The sequence below is a fragment of the Prinia subflava genome, chromosome 2 (assembly GCF_021018805.1).
Source record: "Prinia subflava isolate CZ2003 ecotype Zambia chromosome 2, Cam_Psub_1.2, whole genome shotgun sequence".
NCBI lineage: Eukaryota > Metazoa > Chordata > Aves > Passeriformes > Cisticolidae > Prinia > Prinia subflava.
In genome coordinates, this window is record NC_086248.1 from 93,243,170 (window position 1) to 93,267,503 (window position 24,334).

The 24,334-nt window shown below is 41.1% G+C and overlaps 1 long non-coding RNA gene across 2 annotated transcripts in view; it reads left to right on the top strand.

Annotated features, from left to right (window-relative positions):
- Positions 1-10,364: 10,364 nt before the first annotated feature.
- LOC134547284 (uncharacterized) overlaps positions 10,365-24,334 on the top strand; it is a 64,172-nt gene continuing 50,202 nt past the window's right edge. For both annotated transcript variants that reach the window (XR_010079433.1, XR_010079434.1), the window contains exon 1: positions 10,365-11,110. This is a non-coding gene — a long non-coding RNA (uncharacterized LOC134547284). The remainder of the gene's footprint in view (positions 11,111-24,334) is intronic.

The following is a 24,334-nucleotide window of genomic DNA, read 5'->3' on the forward strand; positions in this document are numbered from 1 at the left end:
AAGGCTTGACTTACCCAGCACAGAAATTATTATTTTTTTTCCTTGATATTAAAAACTATGCTCTTTGGTTGCCATACCTTAAATTGTGTTTCTTGCTATTTTGTTTCAAAAACTTATCAGGGTTCCATTTCTTCCATCATGTGCCCCAGAGCTTCTGTCAATTGCTCCATCCTTGTCCTGGGGAGGTGCAGGGGGCTCTGCTCCTCTGTGCTGCTGCTGCTCCTGTGCTTGCTGGTACCTTTCTGCAGAACAAACAGCTCTAAGGACAGGAGCCTTTCACACTGCAGCAGGTTTTTCCACGGTGGATATTTTACAGGGGCCTCTTTCATTAGGTCTTGGGAAAGGGAATGAGAGCCCACACCAGCCTGGTGGTAAGTGAGGAAGACTGGGGGGTTTATATTGTTTCCATCTGATTTGTGTGGGGTGTGTTTTAGTGCCTTTTGTAACTGATTTTTCAGAAAGGGACAGGTAATGCTCAAAGTGTATTGTGCTTGATTCCCTGAGATATCTTAGGTTAAAGCCTTGTATCCCTCTAACCACCTTGTGTCCAATTACCAACCTATAGAAGTGCTTGGCTTTAGGGTTCTTTTCATTTTAAAGAGTCTGAGGACCTGCTGAAAAGAGTATTTTTTTTTTTTTTGAGATCCTGGGGCAATGTTTGAGATACAAGAGTGGATACTTAAACCCATTCTGTTTTTATTTGCTTTGACTTTTGAATATGACCTCTGGGAAAAAAAATCACTGTTAACTTGTATATATTTCTTTTTTCACTTTTGTAACAGATCTAAATTATCCTCCCTTATCAAAATAGATTTACCTGTGGGGAACAAAGCATAAATAAGTAAAATCCTTTATTTGGAGTTTAATTACTGAAAGAGAAAAGATGCCACAGTCCAGATGGTGTAGGCAGGTAGAGTTATCATGGTCCAAACATGTCCAGTGTCACTAAGTTTATTGGAAAATTTTTTTCTCCCTCTCCACACACAGTGATAGACCACAAAGGCTGAAGATGGCTCAGTTAATTTACAATACTTGATGGACTCAAAGGTTTTTCTCTTTATCCCCATAAGAGCAGATTTTTGTATTAAAAAACCTGTCTTTCTTGCCTCTGGAATTTTGCATAGTTCATTTTCCCTTCCAAATATGGAGCTAGCTAAGCATGAATTAGGATCCATTTGTACCTTCTTTTCTGTCACCCATACATGGAAACATTTCAGTCAGCTAAGATGCCTGGTACTTAAGCAAGCTTGTGAAAATGGTAAGGGGCTGTTTTCTTTTGTACTGAAAAAAAAAGGCATTGAGAAAATGCTCTGGAGGAGAGACAAATTGTAGCACATAAGAATCTATAAAGATATCTGCCTCCTGACAGAACCATTTTTTTCTCTGTATTACAATAAACACTTCATTAATAAAACCATTTTGAAATCTCTTGATGGGGTAGCTAGAGGTGATCTATACTGTTTCCTGTTTGCTGTGATAATCTTGTCTTTTTTTTCCCTTTGTAGTCTTTGGTGTTCTGTACCTGATAAAAGTATCTATGTTGATGAAACTGTCAATGTTTGGGTAGCCCTGTGTGAGAGCTAGGGAGATTGAGAATTTGCAGAGAATTTGTACCATTCCCCATTCTTGCTTGAGTACCAGGGCAAGAACTTTCTTTGAAATCCCCTCCATGTGCTTTGTAGCTCCAAGCTTTCCCCCTTTTTCTAGTATTTTGGGAGCCTTGTTGTGCTACTGCCAGAGCAGTGAAAAGCATGGAAGGATCAAACCCAGGGGCTTGCTGAATCTTATGAGCATCCCAGCCATGTTTATTCCTCTCCACCTCTTCCTGATCCCATAGGAGGAAAGCTCAAGGGTAAGAGGAACTCACAGAAAAGCTAAACCTCTAAAGATTCCACCCTTGACCTGAAATGGACCTTCCTTGGGTCACACTCTGAGACCAGGATGGCAGGCGGGAGCTCTGTACATTTGTTTGGAGCTCTTGCTCCTCCAGCATTATTCCTACACCAATGACCTCTAAAGACGAACACAACACCCCCTGCAGAAGAAAAGAGGCTCCTCTACTTGGTCAAATCTACATGCACATCAAAAGTGGATATACATTTATAACTAGTTCCTGGGAAGGAGATTTTCCTGTCAGGGAAGCTACCTGAAGTGTTGAAATACAGCAGTAATGCTTCTAATAAATTCCTGCCATAAAGTTATGTGATAATTAACTTTTCTTTCCTACCCTGCAGTACTATTTGAAAGGAAAGGATTTTAAATATATAGAGAAATACACATTTTACATGACTTCCAGAATTAATTATTTTCTCATTAAAAAAAAGGGTTTTGTTGCCCTGGAGATTTAAATGAACTACATAATCTTGTAGTAAATAAAGTGTTCCTTTTGGGAAAAGCAGACAAGATGCTGATTTACTGTTATTGGAAATAATAAGCTATTGAACCACATGGAGGTGAAAAATGTCAGCTTTTTCATTTCAGCAAGCATTCTCTGCTTTGCCAAATTATTGTTACAATTGTAAAGAGCCTTCGTGAGAATCGATAGGTATAGTTTTATTTCTCTTGGAAAACTTGAGTATTTCAATTTTAGGCCATTGTTTACCATGCTTTTAGGAACTTTCAGAGGAATATATTGAACAGGCTTGTAAACAAGTACATTGCTTACTGTAGAACAAGAAGTCCCCTTCCTGCATAACAACTGATATAGTAGCATATGCAGCTTTATGTTCTGGACCCAGATATATTTGTGCCTTCAATATGTATTGACATTGTTGCATCTTCTTAAATTGTCTAAAAAACCCACTTTGGTATAATGACTATAGTTTCATGTAAACTCAGTGATTTGAAAATATAGCTCAATTTTAAGACAGTCTCTTCGAAAATCAATAAACTTCACAACTTTTTAAGAATTATAACAGTCTATCAGCACTGGTGATGTAATAAATAATATCTTATTGATTGCCTGTTTTAGTTATTTCTGAATATTAGCTGTTTTCCTACCCTAGTTGCTGCAGACAGATAATTATGAGGAAAGCATCTCCATGGTTTGTGATCAATACACTATGACTGAGCTGCTGGTATTAAAACTCTTAGTGGTTCAAACTGTGGTATTATGTTCTGTCTGTACTGTTGCTAATTATTATTAGTAGATTCATTAAATTCTCTGGGTGCACTGATTTTTCTGGGAATGTCACAAGAGTGTTTATATAGACCTCTCCAGTTTGACTTTGGCAAACAAATAGACTTAGTGAGAAACTACTTTAGAAGGATTGACTTGTTTTAATTCAATTGTTAATAATAGCTGATTCTCAAGACTAATTATATGCAGCCAGATCTTCATCCTCCAGAGAAAGGCATATAACACATGTATAATAGAGATCCTGATGGGAATGTACTATTTGTCATTAGCAATAAATAACAATACTCTTCAGAAGATAGTCAACAGCCTGAAATGACTCCTTAAACAGCAGTTTAGGGTTAGCTCCATTTCTCTTTTTTTTTGATCCTTCAAATTAAACAGGGTGTTCTGAGAAGTTTTGCTGAAACAATGCACTTGCTGTGAAAGATGTATTTTAGTCTTATTTGGGTCAGGAGATTCTGAGACTGACTATGCTGAGTGACTGGAAAAGTGAGCATACATGTTAAAAACTTTCTTATGGGAATACGAGAGAATACATTACTGAACTGCTGATTTTGACTTTTGCACCAGTCACAGGTCTGTTCTATTTTGTGTGGATTTTGCTTTTTCTGCAAAATTATAGGATTCATGCAATCAAGCAAGCAAAGCCCACTAGATCTTGTAGAAAATGTGATACAGAGAGATTCTGCTTTAACTATCCCAGTTGCAGTTAGTATGCCCTTCTCTGTAATGTACTGGCATTCAGAACCCTTTGCCACTTTGCTTGTTGTGCAGCAGAAGAGAAGGGATTTACAGATTTGAAGGCATCATGTTGCACATTTGGACAGAATAATAGCCCAAGAGTTGCAGGCTGGGCCCTTCTGAACTGCAGACTGATAAGTCGCAAAGTCTGAATGCTTTTTTAAATAGAGAATGCCACAGTGGATTGTAGCAAAAAGAAGCACAAAAATTAGCCTGTGCTGTGAGAAATGAAAGTGGGAGTAACATGTCATGTACTATTGTACTTCATAAAGTGGAGGTGGCACAGACACAAAGACCTTTTCATTTCTCAGTGTCCTCAGGGACTGTCAGGAGAGAGTCAGAGTGTAGTCTGCATTATATCACCGTGCTCTTGCTCTTTTGCAAGCTCTGAACGTGCCCCAGCTGTAGAGGCACTGTCCCTTTTGGGTGCCACTTGGCTGGCCCTGGTGGGGTGGCTTGACAGGGGTGCACTTTCTCTGTATAGCACAGGTGGAGCAAGAAGAGATGGCTTTGGCTGTTGTAGGACAAACTTGCTGTCCTTCTGAAAGAGGCACACCTGAATGCTGGACTAATTTCACTTTGGCTAACATGAAGTCCTTAAAACTGTTTTATGTAGAGAAATGTTTTTGGAAAAATGGATTCCTATTTGCTCTACCAAGATCAGAGCAGAGGCTGCAGTTTTGTTTTATCACTGCAGCTGCATGCTGCTTTTGGGCTTGGCTTGTCTCTAAATGATCAAGACTGGCACAGAATTATCACTGGAAGTGGTTTCTGCTTGTGTAGGCAGAAAATACAAGAGAACAGTTCCTCGAGAATTAGAAATGAAAGCGTTCCTCCAAATCCAAGCTGCTGGTTGGTGATCATGGAATCGGGTTTAGAAAGGAAACTTCTATTGTCAGTATAGAAGGGCTACATTTGCACATTGCTCCACACTTACTGTCCTTTACCAGAGCTGCCTGCTCCAAGAGTAAAGGATTACAGTGGAGAACATGTAAAGCCCTTAACTACAGAGCACACCATAAACCTTTCTTCCTTTTTATTACAAATCTGAAGACAGTTTCCTGTAAAGAAAAAGCAGAGTGCAGAAAAGCACCACTAGCTGCAAAGATAAGTGAGGATATTTTCCTTTTGTTCTTTTTGTTGTTTTTTCTGTTTATGTCTGTGGGCTAGATTTAAAAGACTTCATGCATTTTAATGTGGCACCTTGCATAATAAATGTAACTCACTGAGGCAAATTTATGTGCTGTTTGCCTCTGGTTTGCACATTTTGGTCCTATTAGAAGTTAAAAAACCTTCTCCAGTGTAGGTGAAAAAAGGCTATTTGTGAAAAGCATACATGAGAAATGGTTAAGAAGGGATAAGCATCTGACTAGTGTTTTCCCAATTAATATGCCAGAAATTTTGAAAAAAAATTATGTTGCTGTGGAGACCATGGCATGACATGATGTTTAAGAGGACATGACCATGTGCAGGTCAGCAGGGGGTTGCCATGTCTTGCAGTGCCTAAGAGAGCTGTTGGAATTGAATGCAAGAGGCACAAAGGTGCTTTCCTACCTTCTCCAACACATCTACCTCTCGGTTTGGTAATATAGCAGGAAAAAAAACCCTTTTTTTGAAGACAGTTGGAAGAGGAAGACAGGGGATACTAACCTGAACAATGGGGAAAGCTGTGGTGATTATATCAAGTTCTCAAGTGTCCTTTTTTCCACCTGTGCTTTTTGGGAGCTGTGTGAGAGACATACCTTGACAATTGAAGTTCTGTCTCATCTCTGCAGATATATAGCTTGGGTCTGAAACTGTCTGTAAGCTTCCAATAACTCAGAAATAAAGAAACTACAAATGATTTCAAAGAAGCAATAGCAATTTTTTGGAGACAGTTATTATCTCAAGGGCTTTTGATAGTCTGTCTGTATTTGTGCTATACCTGAGGTAAGGGATTATTACAAATTGGTACGAAAAATCAGAGTACTCAAAAGTCAGGTCCTATACACCTTTGTATTCATTTGACATCTTACAGATAATGATAAAAAACAGAATTAAAATCAACAGCCTGAAAATTCCTTACAAAAGTCCTCAAACAACAAAACTCAAAACCCAAACAGTCGAACAGTTCAGCAAATTCATTCTTTCCTCAGTATTTTCCAGCAATACCCCCCACTATAGAAGTCACCATAAGGTGACTTCTATCCTTTCCTTTTTCCCATTTTATTTTACATTTTTTGTGTTGTCAAGCAGTCAGAGAGGAGTTTCAGAGTTAGGTTTGCACACTCTATTCCAGTTTGAGGCTTACTAGGGAACAGCAGGATTAACTTCTTTAGCATAGGTAACAATTGCTTTGGGGTGCCCCATTAAAAAAACAATTCCAAAAACAACCAACCAAACAAAAAACCTAACATGGAAAGCATTCTGGATCTGCTTTTTTGTTTTCTTTTTATTGTTGCAGATTATAGAATGACAGAATATTCTCAGCTGGAAGGGACCCACAAGGATCACCAAGGTAGAGCACAGGACTCTGGGTGTTACCAGCACCATGGTTTAACCAGCTGAGCTGATACAGGGTCTGAGTTCCAGCACATTCTTCCCTTTGTGCTTGAGAGAAACTCTCTACAAGTATTTTATCCCCTTTTCTTCAATCTCTAAAAAATTCCCTTTCACAGTTGTAAAAAGGCAGATCCTTTATGCCTGCTGGCATGCCCAGAGCCGATTTTTTGTGGTTACTTTTTTTGTTTTGTTTCTATTTTGGTGAGATATTCCATGTCTCTCTGTATCCTTTTCTTGTCCTGGGATCTGGAGACAAGGTTTTGCTCTCTGCTCTACTCTCTGCCCTGCCCAAAGAGGTTCTCTGTTCATGGCTGGTTCATGCTGTAGAAATGCAGATTCATGATGTGATCATGCAGTTGTTATCTTTCCACTAACTTAGATACCCAAATATATAATTTCTCTCTTGTGGCAGGGCAAATGAGTCATCTTGAATACCCCCACCCTGTAGATTGCCAGGAAATTCTCACCTTCCCTTGATTCCTTGGTTTGTTTATTGCCTTGGACATCTAGTGAAGTGCAGGATGACTCTGAGAAAAGGAAAATTGTTGCTTATGGAAGAAACATTTTTGAATGGCGATGTTAAAAAAAATGCTGTGCATTCATGGAACTAGGATGATGCCATAATTCTTAACTAATGCAGTTTACTGGGAATGATTTGTGCCTATGTAATAAATAAATAGTAGTGAGAAGTATGGGAACTGCAGATAAGTATGTAAATTTTGTTTGTAAGGTTTATTCGAGAGCTCTCTAAACATCTGTCAAGTCATCATACTGACAGGCATGTAAATTAAAACCAGCACTTGGGGTTTGGACTTCTCCCCCAAGCAGAACTGCTGGCTCACTGCAGCTTCCTAGTGGAAACCAGCACTCTTTAAAAATCCTAATTTTTCATCAGAATAGGCAACCCTTTGAGTACAGACCCCTGGAACGTGCATGAAGGGGAATAGGCTGTGGATCCACACTTTAGGCTGGAGCAATGCTTACCTCCATATTCCCTTTCATGGGAGATGACAGCAAGTATTAATTTACTAAAAGCAATGCTGCCAAATTTCCGTAAAATGCTGGACATGAACCTGCTTTGATACATGGGGTAGCCAGATTGGTGGAGTGCTTCAGGGGTGAAAAATCCCAGTCCATTGGCAGGTAGATGAAATAAAAAAAAATATACAAGAGAAAATATAAAAGGAGAGTCTTGCTTTGAGTGTTGCCTCCAAGAATCAAAAGCCCAGGAGGCAGCGTCCTGTTTTTCATGTCAAATAAGCTGTCAGGAAAGGCAACACGAGAGCCCTCTCACAGGAAGCAGTTATTTAAATGGATGTCTTTCCATTTGGGCAGAATACAAGGCCACAGTCTCATCTCTATACCTCTTTGACTACCTCTGTCCCCCAGCCTCTTCCTGGAATAGGGTAAAACAGGGTAGTTCCTACCCAAAGGAACTGAAGATTGAGCAAAAAAATACAAACACAATGGTTGTGGAGAGAATTTCAACACTGTGTGCCTCTCCAGGGTTCTGAAATTTGGATGAAATGTGTTGTTAAAATGCCTTTCCAACCATTTTCTTTGATCCTGTTTTTGAAATAATGCTATTGTGTAGTTTCTGAATAAGGGCAATACCTACAAAAGGCTTTTCTTGCAGTTTCTTCTCACTTGCTTTCTGCGGTTGAGCCTTGCTTATAAATATCACAACTGCTTCTGCTCCAATAACCCACAGAGAGATATCGTCTCCAGAAAAAAAGTGGGAGAGTGAGGACATTGCAGGAAAGGCTTTGCTCTAAACCAACACCAAGGCTTCATAATTGCAAAAGCACAATTTATGCAGTGAGTGGGAGCTTAATAAAAGTGCAATTAAGTGTAATGACATCACTGATCTGCCCGAGTGCTCACTCAGCTTCGCAATCAAATCTACAAACCCAAGTCACTTCCAGGTCCGTGGGGGTCTGCAGCCACCTCAGCTCCCTGTCCCTGTAGCTGAGTGGCAGAAGGGCCAAAAGCTGCTGGGGACACCTTGCAGCTGATGCCTGTGGTGATGAGGGGCACTGAACTGGAGCTGTCCTAAGCTGTGCAACCTCTGCTCCCCTCAGACCTCTTCTGCTGGCTGTACTGCAGAGATGCACCCTGTGTGTCACAGTGACAAACGGGAATTCAGTCTGGGAGCAGAAAAGTCACCTTGCTGTGGCACCTCAGTCACCTGAGCTTCTGAATGAGTGACAGTGAGTGTCCTGAGCTGCCTGGAGGGGAGGGAGCAGCTGCCTCAATGTTCTTTGGAGGTTCTTCACTCTGCAGAGCAGCCAAACCAACTCAAGATGCTTTTTCCACCCAAGGGAGTGCTTGTCCCATCTTCGTCACTCTTGGTTTATTCCATATGTAGGAGGATAGATAGGCTGACAGGTGAGTTGTTTTTGTTTGTTTGTTTGTTTTTAAATAAATTAGGCTGGAAAAAGGAAGTGGATGAAGGGGAAGAACTCAGCTTTATCTTCATCCAGTGTCACTTCTCATGCCACCTGAAAAATCTTGTCAAAGCCTTCAAGCCCCATAGAGGGAAAAATGGTCATGGTATCACTTGTCTAAAAGAAAAAAGCAAAACACCCACCCTGAGAAAACCCTTTTAAGGGAATCTTTATGTATCTAAGACTCATAAAGGAGAGGACACAGTGTGTCTGAATTTTGCTTGGCAAGTCACATGGAGATGACCAGCTCAAGAGATGAGGCTGGAATATCATGTGGTGGGACTGATCCGTGTAGTCTTGCCCCATTTTTGAGTGACCTCTGTGCAGCTAAATTCTTAGAATATGTAAAAGTACCTGTCAAGTACTGGTTGAGGTTTTTTTTGTGGAATAAATTGTACAGTTAATTAGCATACATTAGAATAGCTTTTAGCCCTCACTTTTATTATATTAAAGAACATTTTCCTTCCAATTCATAAGTCCTCAAGTTTAAAAGATCAAGCTTGACATAAATAAATCTGAAATGACAGAGACCTCTGATCAAATGAGGGAATGCTAAGCTTTTCAGCTAACATGAAAGACTAATTACTGAAGTGAGACTTAATAATTGATGCCTTCATTCAGTATAGCTCTGAGATTTAGGTCCAATAAAGAATTTATGTACCTAAAAATAGTAAATAGAGAACCTAATTTTCCATCATTTGGTCCCCAGACAGGGACCCAGAACCCTGTGCATATTATTGAGGCCCTAGAGCAACAAAGCAGTCAAGAAAATGTCTCAGATCATCAGATGGGGGCTGAGCTTGGTGCCCTCAGCCTGCCCACAATCAGCCAGGCTAAACGTGACTGGGTTGATGATGCAGGGATGTGGCAGTGAGGGGTGGCTGAGCAGCAACTCAGCCCTCCTGCCATCTGATAAGGAGCATCAGGGTTCACTAAATTGCCATTTCCTTTAGCTCCCCACTTAATCCTCATGTATAGACCTGGTTTAAACAATGGAAATGCCAAAAAAGCAGAAGGAAGCCTTATAGTCAAGATATGCCTGAGGATGCTGGTCCATCCTTCTTCACAGACCTTGAACTAATGTATTACTGAGGCTTTTGTGCCCCCAAAGCACTTTGTAGGACTTTTTACTGTGCAAAGAAGGCTGAAGTGGGTTTTGCTACTGCCCCTTTTTACACAATAACTCCAACCCTGGAGCTCTCTGGGAGGTTGAACTTCATTAGCTGGAATTGATGAGTTCATACATCCCTGAAGGGACACTGAACCATGGGGCAACAGGTCAGGCCACCAGGGCAGGAGCTGACTTCTCCTGCTTGAAACTGAAGTGGAGGCTGGCAAAGGATGGAGCTGAGGGGCTGGAGGCCCTGCAGCTCAGGTGCAAGGCAGGGAGCCCCACACAGCTGAGCCCTACTGCTGGCTCAGTGCCCGTGTAAAGCAAGGTGATGGAGAGTTAACCAGCTCTGGGGACAGAGACTGGCACACATGTTGGTGGAGGGTTAAAAATATAATTTCTAGATTGAGTAATGTATAGGGGGAGGAAAGTAGAGAACGTACAACTGGAACTTGACGCAGCTAGCTGGGAACAAGCGTCAGTTTCGGTAAACAGCTCCATGCTATTGTTTTAACCAAATCAAGTGTGGATCAGGGTAGAAGCGTAGGTATGATTTAAGATAGTAACTAAGGAATAGGATAATCAGTATCTAGGGGTGGGGGTTAGTTAACATGTGTATAATTTAAACTATAAAAATCACGAATCGACTCTGTATGCTTTGGACATCAGATTTGGGTGTATTATCACCCCGGTGTCCCGCGCGCTGGAATAAAGAACCGCATATGATCGCCTCTGTGTGGTTATATGTTTTCCTACGCTAACACACAGAGTCTGCCAACAGCCTGGGGAGACCTCCCCGGGCTCCAGCCTAAGGAGTCAGGGTGCATCTGGAAAACTGCCTCATCCCCAAAGAGCAGTTCTCTGGGATGGGAAAGGACTGACCCAAGTCTTCTGGTAAAACCTGGTGGAGTTGGGGCCTGCAGTCTGTGCTCCTGCAGCTGTGGGACACCAGGTGCTGCAGGTGGTGGTGGTGGAGCTGATTGTGGAGGTGGAGGTGATCTCCAGGGTGAGGGTGGCTGTGCTGGGAGCTCTGTGGGTCACTGGGTTGTGTGGGGAGCCTGAGCCTGCACAGGGAACTGTGAGGATTTGCAGAGCCTTTGGATCCTTGCTGGTGCATCCTGACAAAGTGTGGTGAGTGAGCTAAAACAAAGGGTTCTCTGTGGTCACTTGCTCCTGTTTAGAGAGGGCACTGGCTTCAGGCTGTGCTGGAGAAAGGGAAGCCAGGTCTGCCTTGACTCTTGGTGTTTTGCTTTGGTTTTTCTGTTTGTTGCTTTCTTGGTTTTGTTTTAAATAGGTGGATGAGGGTTTGCTGATGGCTTTTTTTCCCACTAAGATTGCCCACGATAGGAGGGACTGCAGGTTTGTGTGGCTGCCAAGTAGAGGGGCCTCTCCAGAGGAGGACTATATCCAGTGGGGAATCAAGGGGCAGGCAGCAGGGAGTTATACTGCTCCAAAATTCAAGAAACTAATATTTTCTAGCACACCATGTTGCTGCTTTTCTCCCAACCTAGAAGTGAGAATTTTGTTAAGTCTGGTGTTCCTTTGTACTTGAGCCAAGTTAGTGATGCCTGCTGCAGAAAATATTATGACTGGTGGTGACAAGTTAATATTCTTCCTACAATTATGGCATTCCTGAAGAGCTATAGGAAATGTCCCAATGATATTAAGTAAACTAGATGGTAGGGAATCCAGCAGCAACCCTGCTGCAGAGAGAGAAATTGAGCAGAAGCAGCACATTAATCAAATGCTTAGAGGAAAAGAAAATGTGCTGTGCAAAATCAGATGAGTTGCCTGTTACAGTTCTTCATGGTTTTTATGTTGATAGCTTGCTGAAAAAAATACTTTTTCAAGTTTATTGCTGAAGGTTACTTAATGAATGTGGGGTTTTGGCAGATATAATTACAATGACAAATTAATTATCAGTGTGTGCTACTGCTTCTCAGAAGAGGAGTCAAGCAAGTCCACATTTTAGCCCATTTTCCTAAAGGAAAAGTCCTGTGTGAGTTAGCTTTTCTTTAAGTTCCCTCTTTGGCCCTTTGTTTTCTATTCTCTTTTGTCTTTGATCCAAATTCATCTGAACTGGTGCAGTGTGAAGAATGATACCTAAAAGCACATAATTTTTCCCAGTCTTATTTTTGTGTCTCTGTTTGCATGTTTTGTTTTTTGGGTTTTCAGGGGAGATTTTTTGGATGGTTTTGTGTGTGTGTTTGTTTTCTAAATAAATAAAATCTCTAATGCTGTCAGGTGAATTTATCAAACTAGGAAAAGCTAACTGTGGTTTTGAAAAAAAGTGGCACTGGGTTTGAGTATACAGAAACAATCCTGAGATAATTCAGGGAAAATCACTCCAAACAACCAAAATATTAGATGGCTTTTTTTCTGGATCTTAAAAAAACAGACTGCAAACCTTCCTTTTTGGGCTGGCTCTGGCTGGATGCCCAGTGCCTACCAAATTCACTCTATCACACTCCTCCCAAGCTGGACAGGGGAGAAAAAGAATGTTGAAAGGCTTGTGGGTCAAGATAAGGAAGGACAGGGAGAGCTCAGTCTGCAATTACTGTCACAGGCAAAACAGACTGAAGGGAAAACTCATGTGATTTATTGCCAATCAAATTGGAGCAGGATAATGTGAAATAAAAAGCTGAGGCTTAAAACACTTTCATCCCATGCCTCCCTTCTTACTGGCCTCAGCCTTACTCCTGACTTTCTCTACCTTCTCCCCACCAGTGTCTCTGGGGAATGGGGGTCGTGGTCAGTTCACACTCGTTGTCTCTGCTGCACTTTCCTCCTCATGGGGAGTACTGAGTACTCCTCCCACCCTTCCCCTGCTCCACAAGAGAAAGTCCTCCACAAACTTCTCCAGGATGTGTCATTCCCACAGGCTGCAGTTCTCTGTGAGCTGCTCACTGTGGGACCTTCCCACAGGGTCCAGTCCCTCAGGAACAGGCTGCTCCTCTGTGAGTCTCCCACCGAGACCTGTAAATCCTGAAAACCTGCTTTGAAATAGGATTCTCTCTGGATTACAGCCTTCTTCCAGGCATCCACCTGCTCCAGAGTGGGACTCCTGCATGGGCTGCAGGTGCAGGTCTCCTCCTCCATGGACCTTCATGGGCTGCAGGGACACAGCAGCCTCACCATGGTCTTCATCACCAGAATATCTGCTCTGGTGCCTGGAGCACCTCTTCCCCTCCTTCACTGACCTCGGTGCTGGCAGGTCTGCTCCTCTCACTTATTCTCACTCCTCTCTCCAGCTGCAGTTGGTGTTGCACAGGTTTTTCCCCTCCCTTCCTGAACACATAATCCCCGAGGTGCCTCTGCCATTGCTGATGGGTTCAGCCTTGGCAGTGGGGTGTCCATCTGGGAGCTGGCTGGATGTGAGGGACAGGGCAAGCTCTTAGAAACTTCTCACTGAAGCCACCCCTTGTGGCCTCACTGATACCAAAACCTTGCCTTGAAAAGCCAATACATGGTGGCAATAAACTCCCTAAATATAGAGATTTAGTGTCTGAAACTTCCCACAAACAACTTTTGTTTATCACTTTTTCCCTCTGGGTTGGTTTAGTGCCCTGGTTGTGTCCCACATCCTCTGGGGAAGGCTGTGTTCCCTCCTCACTCAGAGCACTCCAGCTCTCACTTCCATGTTTGCATGAGGGTTCCAGTCCTGGCTTTGAATGGACATTTTATTGACATTGATGCCTGGCTATGGCAGTAGGACACAGAAAGCCAAGTGCAGGAGACTGCAGTGTCTGGAATCAAGGGCTTTGGATGGCCACACAGGAATCTCAGCTGAGATACTGTGGGCAAATAGAGTTAGAAATGTTTTGTTTACTTCTCGTGCAGAGAAATGGATTAAAGAGCAAACATTGCCAGGTTCTGGTTTGCATCTGCCAGACGCTTGTGTGCTTGATTATAATATCTTCCTTTTTGCATTGGGGAGGAATAGACACTTCCTCCTCTCTTCACTCTATCCTGTCTCAGCCTGATTCCACTCTGGTGCTCTTTGTACTGACTACCCTGTAGTCTGATGTTGCTTTGGGAGCTGCAAGTGCTCCCCTCTAGCCCAAGGCAGGTCTGAGAGGCTCCCTCTGCACAAAGCAGGCTGCTCGGGCATGTGCACGACAGAGCCTCATATCATCCCTGGCACGGGCAGAGGGAGCCAGGAGTTGTGGGAATGCCCTTGGAGAGCCTGTGAATTGTTTGTGTCACCCACTGGCAACTTCACATTCATGTCAACTTGCAAAGTATTCCTGGGGTCACTCCTTGCTGCTTGTCTGACCGTGTTCTCATCTCTGCCTGTAGAGCTTTGTAAGAAATTTAGCATTTTTGCATGAATGAAATAAGGATTGAAGCCTGTCTCTGAAAGTGCTGGAGGAGGCATCAGACCAAGGACTAAAAGAATGGCCTGTGCCCAAAAAGAACCATGCTGCTGCCAGGTTGCTGCTCCCAAAAATAAATTTGAGAAATTAGGTTTTTATGTTGTGACTGTGCTGGCAAGACCCCAGCACAGATGACTCCTTGGTGAAAGATCCTAACAACAGGAGGCATGTGGAATTCTATTCCACGACAGCTGAACAATGAAACAAGCAGTTCCTCACCCTCCCTGCCTTTTTCTTTTTTCACCATCTTTTTATTTTACTTCCACATCTCTTTTTCTTCTCTTTCTTTTTTTCTTTTTTCTTTCTTTTTTCTCCTGCCTCCCTTCCTCCTGCCTTCCTCCTCCCTTCCTTCTCCCTATTTTTTTTCTTTCTTTCTTTTTCTTCCTTTTAAAATTTTTATTAATTTCTAGATCTCTCTCTCCCCTTACCAGGAAAACCATTGAACAGTAAATGTTGCTGGTTTTTGTGGCACGATGCCTTCCTCTCATTCCAGAGAGAACCATTCCAGGGCAAATATAAGATGCTTGATTGTACCACTGAGCCACTGTCACATGCCAAAATCTCTTCTGCATTTCATCACAAGCATCTTAAACCAGACTTCTTGTCAGAAATATGCAATTATTTTTAAATATTTAGAAACTTAGCAGTTTTGTATGTGTTTCTCTGGTAAATTTTAGAGGATGGGTAAAAAAAAGGTAAAACTAATGGGTTGAGGTTAGAACAGGCCTAATGATTGAAATAAAGTCAAATATAGTAATAATAATGAAAAAGAGATAAAGAGAGTAATAAAACCCAAGAGAAAAAAGTGGGGCTCAACCCAGTTGTTCACCACCCCCTGACAGATGTCCAGCCTGACCCCAAAGAGTGATCAATGGCTCCTGGCCAACTCCCTCTGGTTTATTTACTGGGACTGTCTCACAGAAAAGTAGATTGCTTAAAGAATCACCATCAAAAGTATTGGCAAAAAGCAAGTTCTAATATGAATTTATGAATCAACAGCAAGGCTCACTCTATTGCTTGCTACGTAGAGGAAGGACACACAAGAAAATGGAATTAGAATTGATTTGGAATGATTTGCATGAGGACCAGGGATGCAAGAGGGAAAGGGTGCAAAGAATGTGGGTACACAAAGATAAGTATGCGAAAGGGTTTTCCAGCACTTTAACCATCAGCAAATTTAACATTGAACAGAGCATTTCTATAGGATTTGCTACAACTTCAACCATGACTTCATCATAGATTCACAATAACAACACTCGTGCCATAACCAATTCGTAGGCAGAGAGGTGTGTACACATGTATATAAAGATAAAGGCACCCATCCAAACTCCCCTGGGCTGCAGGGAATACTCACCTCCAGTCCCTGGGTGTTTCCCACCAGGCTGAGCTGCACTGGGAGGAGTCTCTGGGGCAGGGGTAGGTATCAGCCTGTGCCTCCTTGCCAGTGATGGTCCTTTGAGCGTGGCAGACTGGAGGGCTCCCGGGTTCTGAGGTGTTCCAGCCAGGGGGAGGTGCTGGCACAGCCAGCTGCAATCCAGGAGAGCTCCACAAGCCTCATTTGGGACTGCTGTTAATGAGATAACAAGATGATTAGCTTCAGTCATCAGTAAGTTTCCATCCTGACCGTATCCCAAGTTGGGAACTGCTGGAAGCAATGGTCCTGTTTCTCTTGGGCTGTGATTTGGCTAGGGAATGTCCCAGGGATGTCAGGGGGTGACTGATTGTCCTTTATTCTCCACCTTGGCCAGGCACCAGCTGATGTTGCTGTTATGGTCAGGGTTGTTTCCTGCACTACCTGTGTGCTCCAGGAGCTCCTGGTTATGGGCAGGGATGCCTTGCTGCCCAGCTGATCTGGAAAAGGGGAATTTCAGGGCTCAAATGGTTCAGTCAAGGCCTGCCAGGGGCTCCTGTGGTGCAGGCATGGGGAGAAGGGTCACCACCACAGCACGACATTCTACGGAATGGAACACCCCCTTGGTGAGATGGGTTGATGGCAGAGCATGGGAAACTGAAAACTCCTTGGTTTAGGCTATTTCAACAAGTATTTTAGGCACTGTTTTTTAGCATTACTCAGCAACAACTAAACCATCAGTGTGTTAGCAGCATTATTCTCATCCTAAATCCAAAACACAGCACTGCACCAGCTACTAAGAGGAAAATTAACTCTATCCCAGTGGAAACCAGGACACATATATTAGGCTTAATATGTAGTCAAACTACTGGCAAACAGGACTTCAAAATTAAATCAAGATGGTTTAGACTAGGATATTAAGAAATTAAACGGCATGGTGACTGTCCTTCTGCAGCAATGACCTGAGGAAACCCCCATCTTCAACTTTCTGATATCCACAGGGCTGCTTTCCTCCCAACCCTGTGTCAGGTAGTTAGTTGTTTTTAGACTGTGTGGTCACATAGAGTTTAGTTTTGGAATTAAGTGAATTTAATTTCTGTGTATTACTCGCACAACCTTTTTGGCAAATCCTTCAACAGGATCAGGTTAAACAATAAAACTTGAATTTTGAACTTGCTGACTCTGGCATTTAATGACTGGGATTACAAGCAACAGGTTCTAGCAATAAAAGGTGCATTGTAAAAAAGATTGTAGTTCATTTTCAAGTTGTGCTGTAATCTTGACACTAATGAAGAAAAAGAGGGGTGGATTTTGAGCACCTGCACACTTTTGCCTTGGCTTTTGATTATCTGTAAGGGTGTTAGCATCTCAGGATAAAAATACAGCAGTGTTCAGGCCAGCTCTGAAGGATGTCAGTACATTTAAAGATAAAATATTTGTCAAGAGAAGAGAATAAAAGAGGAAACACCACCAGCAAAATGGCCATATGGTCTCAATAACAGCACAGCTCCAAAAGGAGTATCTGCTTTACACTGACTCCTGCAGTAGCTAGAATTCAGTGTGACTGAACTGCCGAAGAGGGTAATTGTACTTTAATAGCAAAAATGTAACAATATAATAACAGGCTGGGGTTTGGAGCAACCATTGGATTTTCAGCAGTCTCCCTAAATGTAGCCTTATGTAGATCTACTTCTGCCAATAGCAAAGAGGGTATGAAAGATTGAAATATTGAAGCTTTTAGTAAACAACATCCTCTTTGGTCTATTCATTTTCTAAATTATATCCAGCTAATTCTTTATTTGTATAACCTGAAGCTTGGCAGTGTCATCCAAACCTCAGTGACACTCTTAAGCTCTGGAATAATTATCCTGTTGAACTCACTGAAAGTAATAATGCAAACTGTTAAGCTACTCAGCTTGCTGCTGGCCTGGTGTGCTGAGTCTGGTTTCCAGTTTTTGTCTTTGTCAGCTGAGGCAGACAAGTTGGTAGGAATTAAATGTGAGATCAGTTACATAATGCATTTCTGGGTACTTGAAAGTGCTGATAAAATCTCTCATGGATTGTGTGGATCAAATAGGTCGATAGCTGCCAGACATCTCTCATGTCTGTGAGCTTTACATCAGACTTTTGGCAACATCTTTGAGAAATCTACACCTTCCTTTGGAGTTACTTTTGGGTTAACCAGTACCAGAAGAGGACTCTTGCAGTCCATTTGCCTGCAAGTCCTACCTTTGTTCACCCACTTCCCTCAAACTAAAGTGACAAACGCTTGATGGAAGAGTAACTAGAGAAATATCTGATCATTTCATCCCACCATTATAGGTTAGGTAAAATGAAACCCAAACTAATTTACAGTCACTTCTTTCTTCACCTGCTCTTGATTTTGTTGTTTCTGAACGATGTGAAAATACCTAGATACACCTGGTGGGGTTTTTTTGTTTGTTTTGTTTTTGTTTGGTTTTTTTGTTTGTTTGTTGGTTTTGGGGTTTTTTGGGTTTTTTTGTTTTGTTTTGGTGGGGTTTTTTTGTTTTGTTTTGGTTTGGTTTTTTGTGGGGAAAACTCTTGGCTCCATTAAATCTGCTTGGCCTCTGGACCTCATTTATAGCTGTCAGAGAAAGTTTTGCAGCTAGAAGAGAGAGCAAATCTGTTCAAGGGGCATCCACAGCTGAAGCAGGTGACTAGGGAGACAGTCAAACCTTACCACGTACCTTAGTGCTCTTGGAGCTTTCTTCTAGAACCAGTGAAACATTTCTGAATACAGAAGTACTGGAATACAGAACACTGATTACACACCTTTAACTGTTGTACTGGTTTTCTCAGTCCTCCTTACCTGAAGAGAAGGCTTTTTAAAAATTAAGGACAATGCAGGAAATTCTTTAGGTTTAGTACAGCTGATCTGAGGATGCCAAACGTTTCAAGCAAAAGTTTCATGTCTCTGAAATCACCACCAAAATTTCTCTAATGATGTGATTGACCACAAACCCTGTGTCTACTCTTCTTATTCCCTTACTAAGAAGAGATCTTTGGGCCAGGAAAGACAAAGACATTGGTGTTTGGGAACAGGAGTGCTGTTCTATGATCTACTACTGTGTAAAGTGTTTTGAAAATGGAAGATGCATTATTATCATCATCATCATTAGGGATGTTATACTGGGTGCTCAAGATTCATTTGAGTGCAGAGAAGATGGAGTTGAAATCCATTGGAATTAATAAACAAGGTGGATTTTCTCAGAATTCTTTGCTGTTTCAGTATTTTCTCAGGGGTAGGACAACACAGAAAGCTTCCAGCCCCTGTCTGTGCTGTTCTTGCCCTCTGGATAAAATGGGGTTTTTCATCTCTCTGAATATCAGTATTCTGTCAGGGTAGAAACCACAAGCATTCTTCAGACTTGCTTTTTATTTTTTGAATCTTCAACTCCTTCCAGGAGGGGATGGTAATGTAAATGTGTAGGCACCTGCTTGATCTGGAAGGTAGCCTGGGTAACCGGTGAGAGTTGAATCATGTTTCCAGTGCCTCTGGACACAGCCAGCCTAAAAATGTATCCTCTCTTTGCAAGACCCGAGTTTGTGTGAAACAACAAAAGATCTTGCAATAGAAAACGAATTCTGTTGTAAAACAACAAAAAATTAGGTGTTTTTTTGTTTTGTTTTCTTTCTAATGACCAATACCCTTAATATGTTTTCATAGCTCTGTGTTCAGAGTGGCAGCACTCCAGCCATTTGCAGCTGGGTTTGGTTTGCTGCTGTAGTAGCAAAGAATCTCAGTGCCCACCTTGTGCTGCAAATCAAGGTGTCATTCTGCAGCTTGGTCCAAGCCAGCTAAACTTGTCTTATCTGAAAATCATGCTGAAGTGACAATGTGTTTTTGCTGTTGTTGACTGGTCTTGCTTTTGTATTTCCCTGATTAATGTCAAGATATTATCCTCTGAACCACAGAGGTAGGAGTTCAGCTGTGAGGATGTTCTTTTCTCTGGAGCACGGGTGGCATGTCTGTTTTAATCAAGGACAAAGCCCAGAACATGAGAGGTCTTCTAGAAAGGTTAAGAGAGTTTTGATGCCTGCATTTCTTTTTTTTTCTTTTTGCTTGGGGTGCTTTCCCTGACAATTAAAAACGTAAGTTTGGAGAACATTTCTGTTTCTATTGAGATGGGAAATAATTTGCTGCCTCCTAATGATCATCTCTGACTAAACTTAGGGACTTTATGTCACTGGATTTAACAATTAAGTGTCTGATTCTGCTTTTAATTTAGTTGTAGGGACAAGCAGTACAATTTAAATGTGGGGTTTTATTTTTATATTTATAGTTGGTAATCTTAAGAGCTGGGTTCTCCAAGGATATGCAGGCTTTTTCTTCGTCATTTGAACTCTAAATTTAATTACTGAGCATGCAACTCTTGAGTGGGTATTGACAATTTTATATATGACTTATTTTTTTGTGTTGGCTTTCATAAGTAGCCAGTGGAATAATTTATGTTTGTTAAAAAATTAGTTTGAGTTCTGGAAGTGTGCCCTGGAGATACATTTCAACTAAACTGAGCATCTTCTCCTTTTCTTCAAGTAAGGAAATATTCTATTTGCCTTTCAAAGAAATCAAATTATTCCAGCCATTTTTTGGAGTGGTAGATGATCTAAACTTTCTAAATCAGTGCTATGGATCCTAGATAAACAGTTTAGTTTTTCTAGAAATAATTTTAAGCAAGCGCACTTTTGGCTGTTTATTGCTGAAAATTGAAGTTTAGTTAGCGAAGGCTTTGTTTTCTGGAAATTGTGTTTTGGATCAGTGTTTGTGGTACAAATTTAGAGAACAGAAGCATAATGTCAAGCAGTCTGCTCATGTGAGATTTGAGAGGAAGAGGCAAGTGTCCCACTGTTGGGAATCAGAGGATTTTGGTATCTGAGGTAGCCAAGGCCAGTTGTGCTGTGGACCTCGTTGAAAGATCTGTGATGTAAAAAGGGCTTTCCTTTCAGGCATGCATAGGAAGATAGAGGTTTTCCAGCCATTCACTAAAATTAGATTGAGGTTCATATAACAGTAAATGAAGATGCAATGTTAATCTTAAATGAAAGTACTATAAAAAATGAAGTTTTTGAAGATTTATTGTATATTTTGAAGTAAGGATTTTTAAAAAATAAAAGCCTTGTGCTCTTCTTCACAGAGAGAAAAAGAGTCTGAAAGAAAGCAGGCAAAAATCTTCTCAGGAAGATACTGCTATTTCTTTGGCCTGTATTTATTGTATCAGGTAGACTTTACCTCTTAACTGTACTAATCTAAAGTTACTTTGTTTTATTTTAATCTGTTGGAGAGGAGAAGCTTATTTTAAGTTACCCATCAAATTGATTTGGGTGCAAGTTTTGCCTTTTAACTCTTTTATGTTATAACAGTGATTTAGGTTTGGAGTTTTTTATAGGATTATACATGCACAACATGCAATGCGTTACACAATAATAATAAAGCATGGAATACTAATGTAATGTACAGATAAAAAAATATGGATAAATAAAGCAAAATATCCTCTATTATGCTCAAGAAGAGAAGAATTCTCTCCCCTTCACCCAGTTAAAATTCCTGTCCTTCACAGTTGCTCTGTGGGAAGAGAAAAGGTTATGCTTTGTTTCAATAGATAACTTACCTGGATGTGCCCGGATTTAAATCTGAATTCTGCTGAATTTTGAAACCATACAAGTACAAAAATCTGTTTCAGATTTAGTTCTAGAGCTTTTCTTGAAATACAAAGCATTTTTAAAGGCTGCATGACTGCTTCTAATTAAAGCATTTCTGATGGTGGGGCCTGGGTTGTTTCAGGCTGCTTTTTTGCTAAAGTAGTGATTCTTGAGATCCTTCAGGGATGACCACTTGACCAAGCTGGTTATTTTCCTTGTTGGATTGCCAAAACCCTCCAGACAGTTTACTGACTTAGTTGCTGACTACTCATTGCAAACCTGTAAGCCCAGCTCTTCTGCTGGTTTGCAGAGTCAACCATAACTTCTGCTGATTGCCATCTGAGGAACTAAACATAAAATGTTTAGACAGGAAAGGTATAAATAAAGCTGCAGGTTTATATTTATATATTTTATTTATATTACATTATTCTTCAACAATTAATGATTTCATAAAAGGCATTCTGTACTTGCTTTTTTTAGCATATGAACAGAGAATGTACAGCTCTCCAGGGCTTCATGAACCTGCTGTCTTCCATAATTTTCAGTCCTTGTAATCTTAATTTTTATTGAGGTTTGCTGACATTCAATTGAGATCAAACATAAGAATACCACCAGCATAACCCCACATCTTTGCTTGAGGGTAGCTAAAACATTTTATTTTTTTTTCTCTTCTAACCCAGAAAAGAAAGAATAATGGAGGAGGGTTAATTATTTCTGAAAGTAGACTTATTTTTAAAACTCATTTACAGAATTTTACACCTACATGTATGTAGATATTTTACAGATTGTGGTGATCTTATCCTTAGGGGTAAAAAGTTAAGGTGTAATTTCAAGCAACTCACTTCAGGATTTTTCCTGGAATAGAATGCCTAATAATTGTCCTCTTTTTCTGCCACAAGCAGCGGTGAAAAGGGAGCAATAGAAGTGTTCCAGTTATTCTATCTGAAATTAAATTGGAAATTAAATGTTCTCTCCTCAAAGAACAGCTACCCTTAGGAGCAGGTCTCTTACCATTCTGTTCTCTCTCTCTTTTTTTTTTTAATAAGTTGAAAGCACTGTCAGTAGTCACTATACCTTGTAGATATTGGCCATCCCAAGAAACCCCTTCAGAGCACTGGTGACCAAAAACTTTGAAATGTCTGATTGGAAACACTCCACCTTCTTATGGAAAAGAATAAAAAGTCAGGGATGTGTATTGAAGGAAGTTTTACTACTAATAGTGGCAGTGTGAAGTGATGATTCCTGAAATGAGTGGCTGTAATGCCAGAATTTCATGGTCATTTGTGAAAATGCCAATCACAACAACTGATACTTGAAGTGAGTGGTGCAAAATGAGGGCCTGAGTTTTGTGGGAAAAAGGCTTTTTCCTCCAAGCCTTAGCAATTAAAAGTGCTGTAAATTGCAGTGTGAACTGCTGTGCTTGTGCTCCCTTCTGGATGGCACAGTGGAGGGGATGGAGATTAATAAATGTCTTGGAAAGCTGTGAGCTTGGAGATTTCCACAGAACCCGTTTTCCTACTTTTGTTTTTCATTGCACATCTACATGACAAGGCACGGTGAAAGTTAATTGAAGGAGCCTGGAAACTGCAGAAACATTTCACTGCTCTGGGAAGAGCACATCAAGGGGCTGTAAAGGGTTAGGGCATGCTCAGCTTTGGTTTTATCCTAATGAATGTGTGAGCTCTTCAACGGGAAGGACTCTGCATGGTCACTCTACACTCGGCAAGGTTTTTAAACATCGTAGCTGTCAAGGGCCAGTAAGTCTCCACTAATTACCTGCAAACAAATGATTATCAAAGGTACTATTAATAGGATCTAGGGAGCCTGCATCCTTGACACAAAATCCATAGAGTGATTAGGGCTTTGCAAAGTCATAACTAACCAAAAGAAGGGTCTTGGGAAAGTTTTCTGACCCTTTCCATTATAACAGCTAGAGCTATGCAATTCCACGAGGAATTTGGGTTAGGAGGCTTGTAAAAAACATCTACAGTGCTAAAGGCTCTGGAAAAAATTGTTTGAAGAAGCTAAAATATACAATGCTCTGAGGAATTGTTTGTTTTATTTTGGTTAAGTCTCGGTTAAGGAAATTGCCAGTACTTTACCTCATCAGTAAATCATTTTGTGGTCTCTCACTTCTGTCTCTGGTCACCATGGAAGACAGCAGCAGTGGTGGTGCTGGAGGGGAGCAAGGCCTTGCTGTGGGGCTGGGCTGGAGCTACTGCCTTCCAAAAACCAGTCCTGACTCATTCAAGACGTATCTCTGAGAAATTCTCAAGGTGGGGATGGAAAGTTGAGCTCAGTTTCCCACCTTATATCAAGTTGCACTTCACCCTACACTGATGTGTAAAATGCTGGCTGTGAGCTGCTGGTTGAAGGCATCACTGTATTCTGTACATTTTACATTATATTTTAAGTAATAATAGTATGTAAAAGTAACTGATACATTACTTAAATTACAAGTAACTTAAAGCAAAATTGTTTCCAAGCAAATACACGATTTCTTCCCAGGTGTTGATGCAAGGAAAAGATTACTTCTTGCCCATGTAGAAGGGCAATAGAACTGAATCTAACACTCTCAGTAAATGTAGGACAAGTAATATCTTTTGACTGGAAGATATTTGATTACTTAGGGCTACAGTAATGATCATTAAAAAAACCCCACAAATACTCTCACATTCTTGGTCCTTTTCCGAGTTCCGTTTTATAGTGGAGTGATATTTTCAAGGTATTTGCTGCAGACTAGAATATTTAGGTGTTTCATAAGGAGCTTCAGTAGTCATTCATTGCACCAGCCTTGCTTTTAGGCACTCCTATCCTGTGGCTGTGGATGCTGACCATGCCAAGACCCAACCTGTCATGGTCATTGTTCATTGTAATAAATCAGGAGTTAAAGCTGCTGTGCTATTAAAATCTGGTCTAAACGAATAAGGATCCTTTAATTTTCTTTCCCAATTCTGTAGCTTCTCT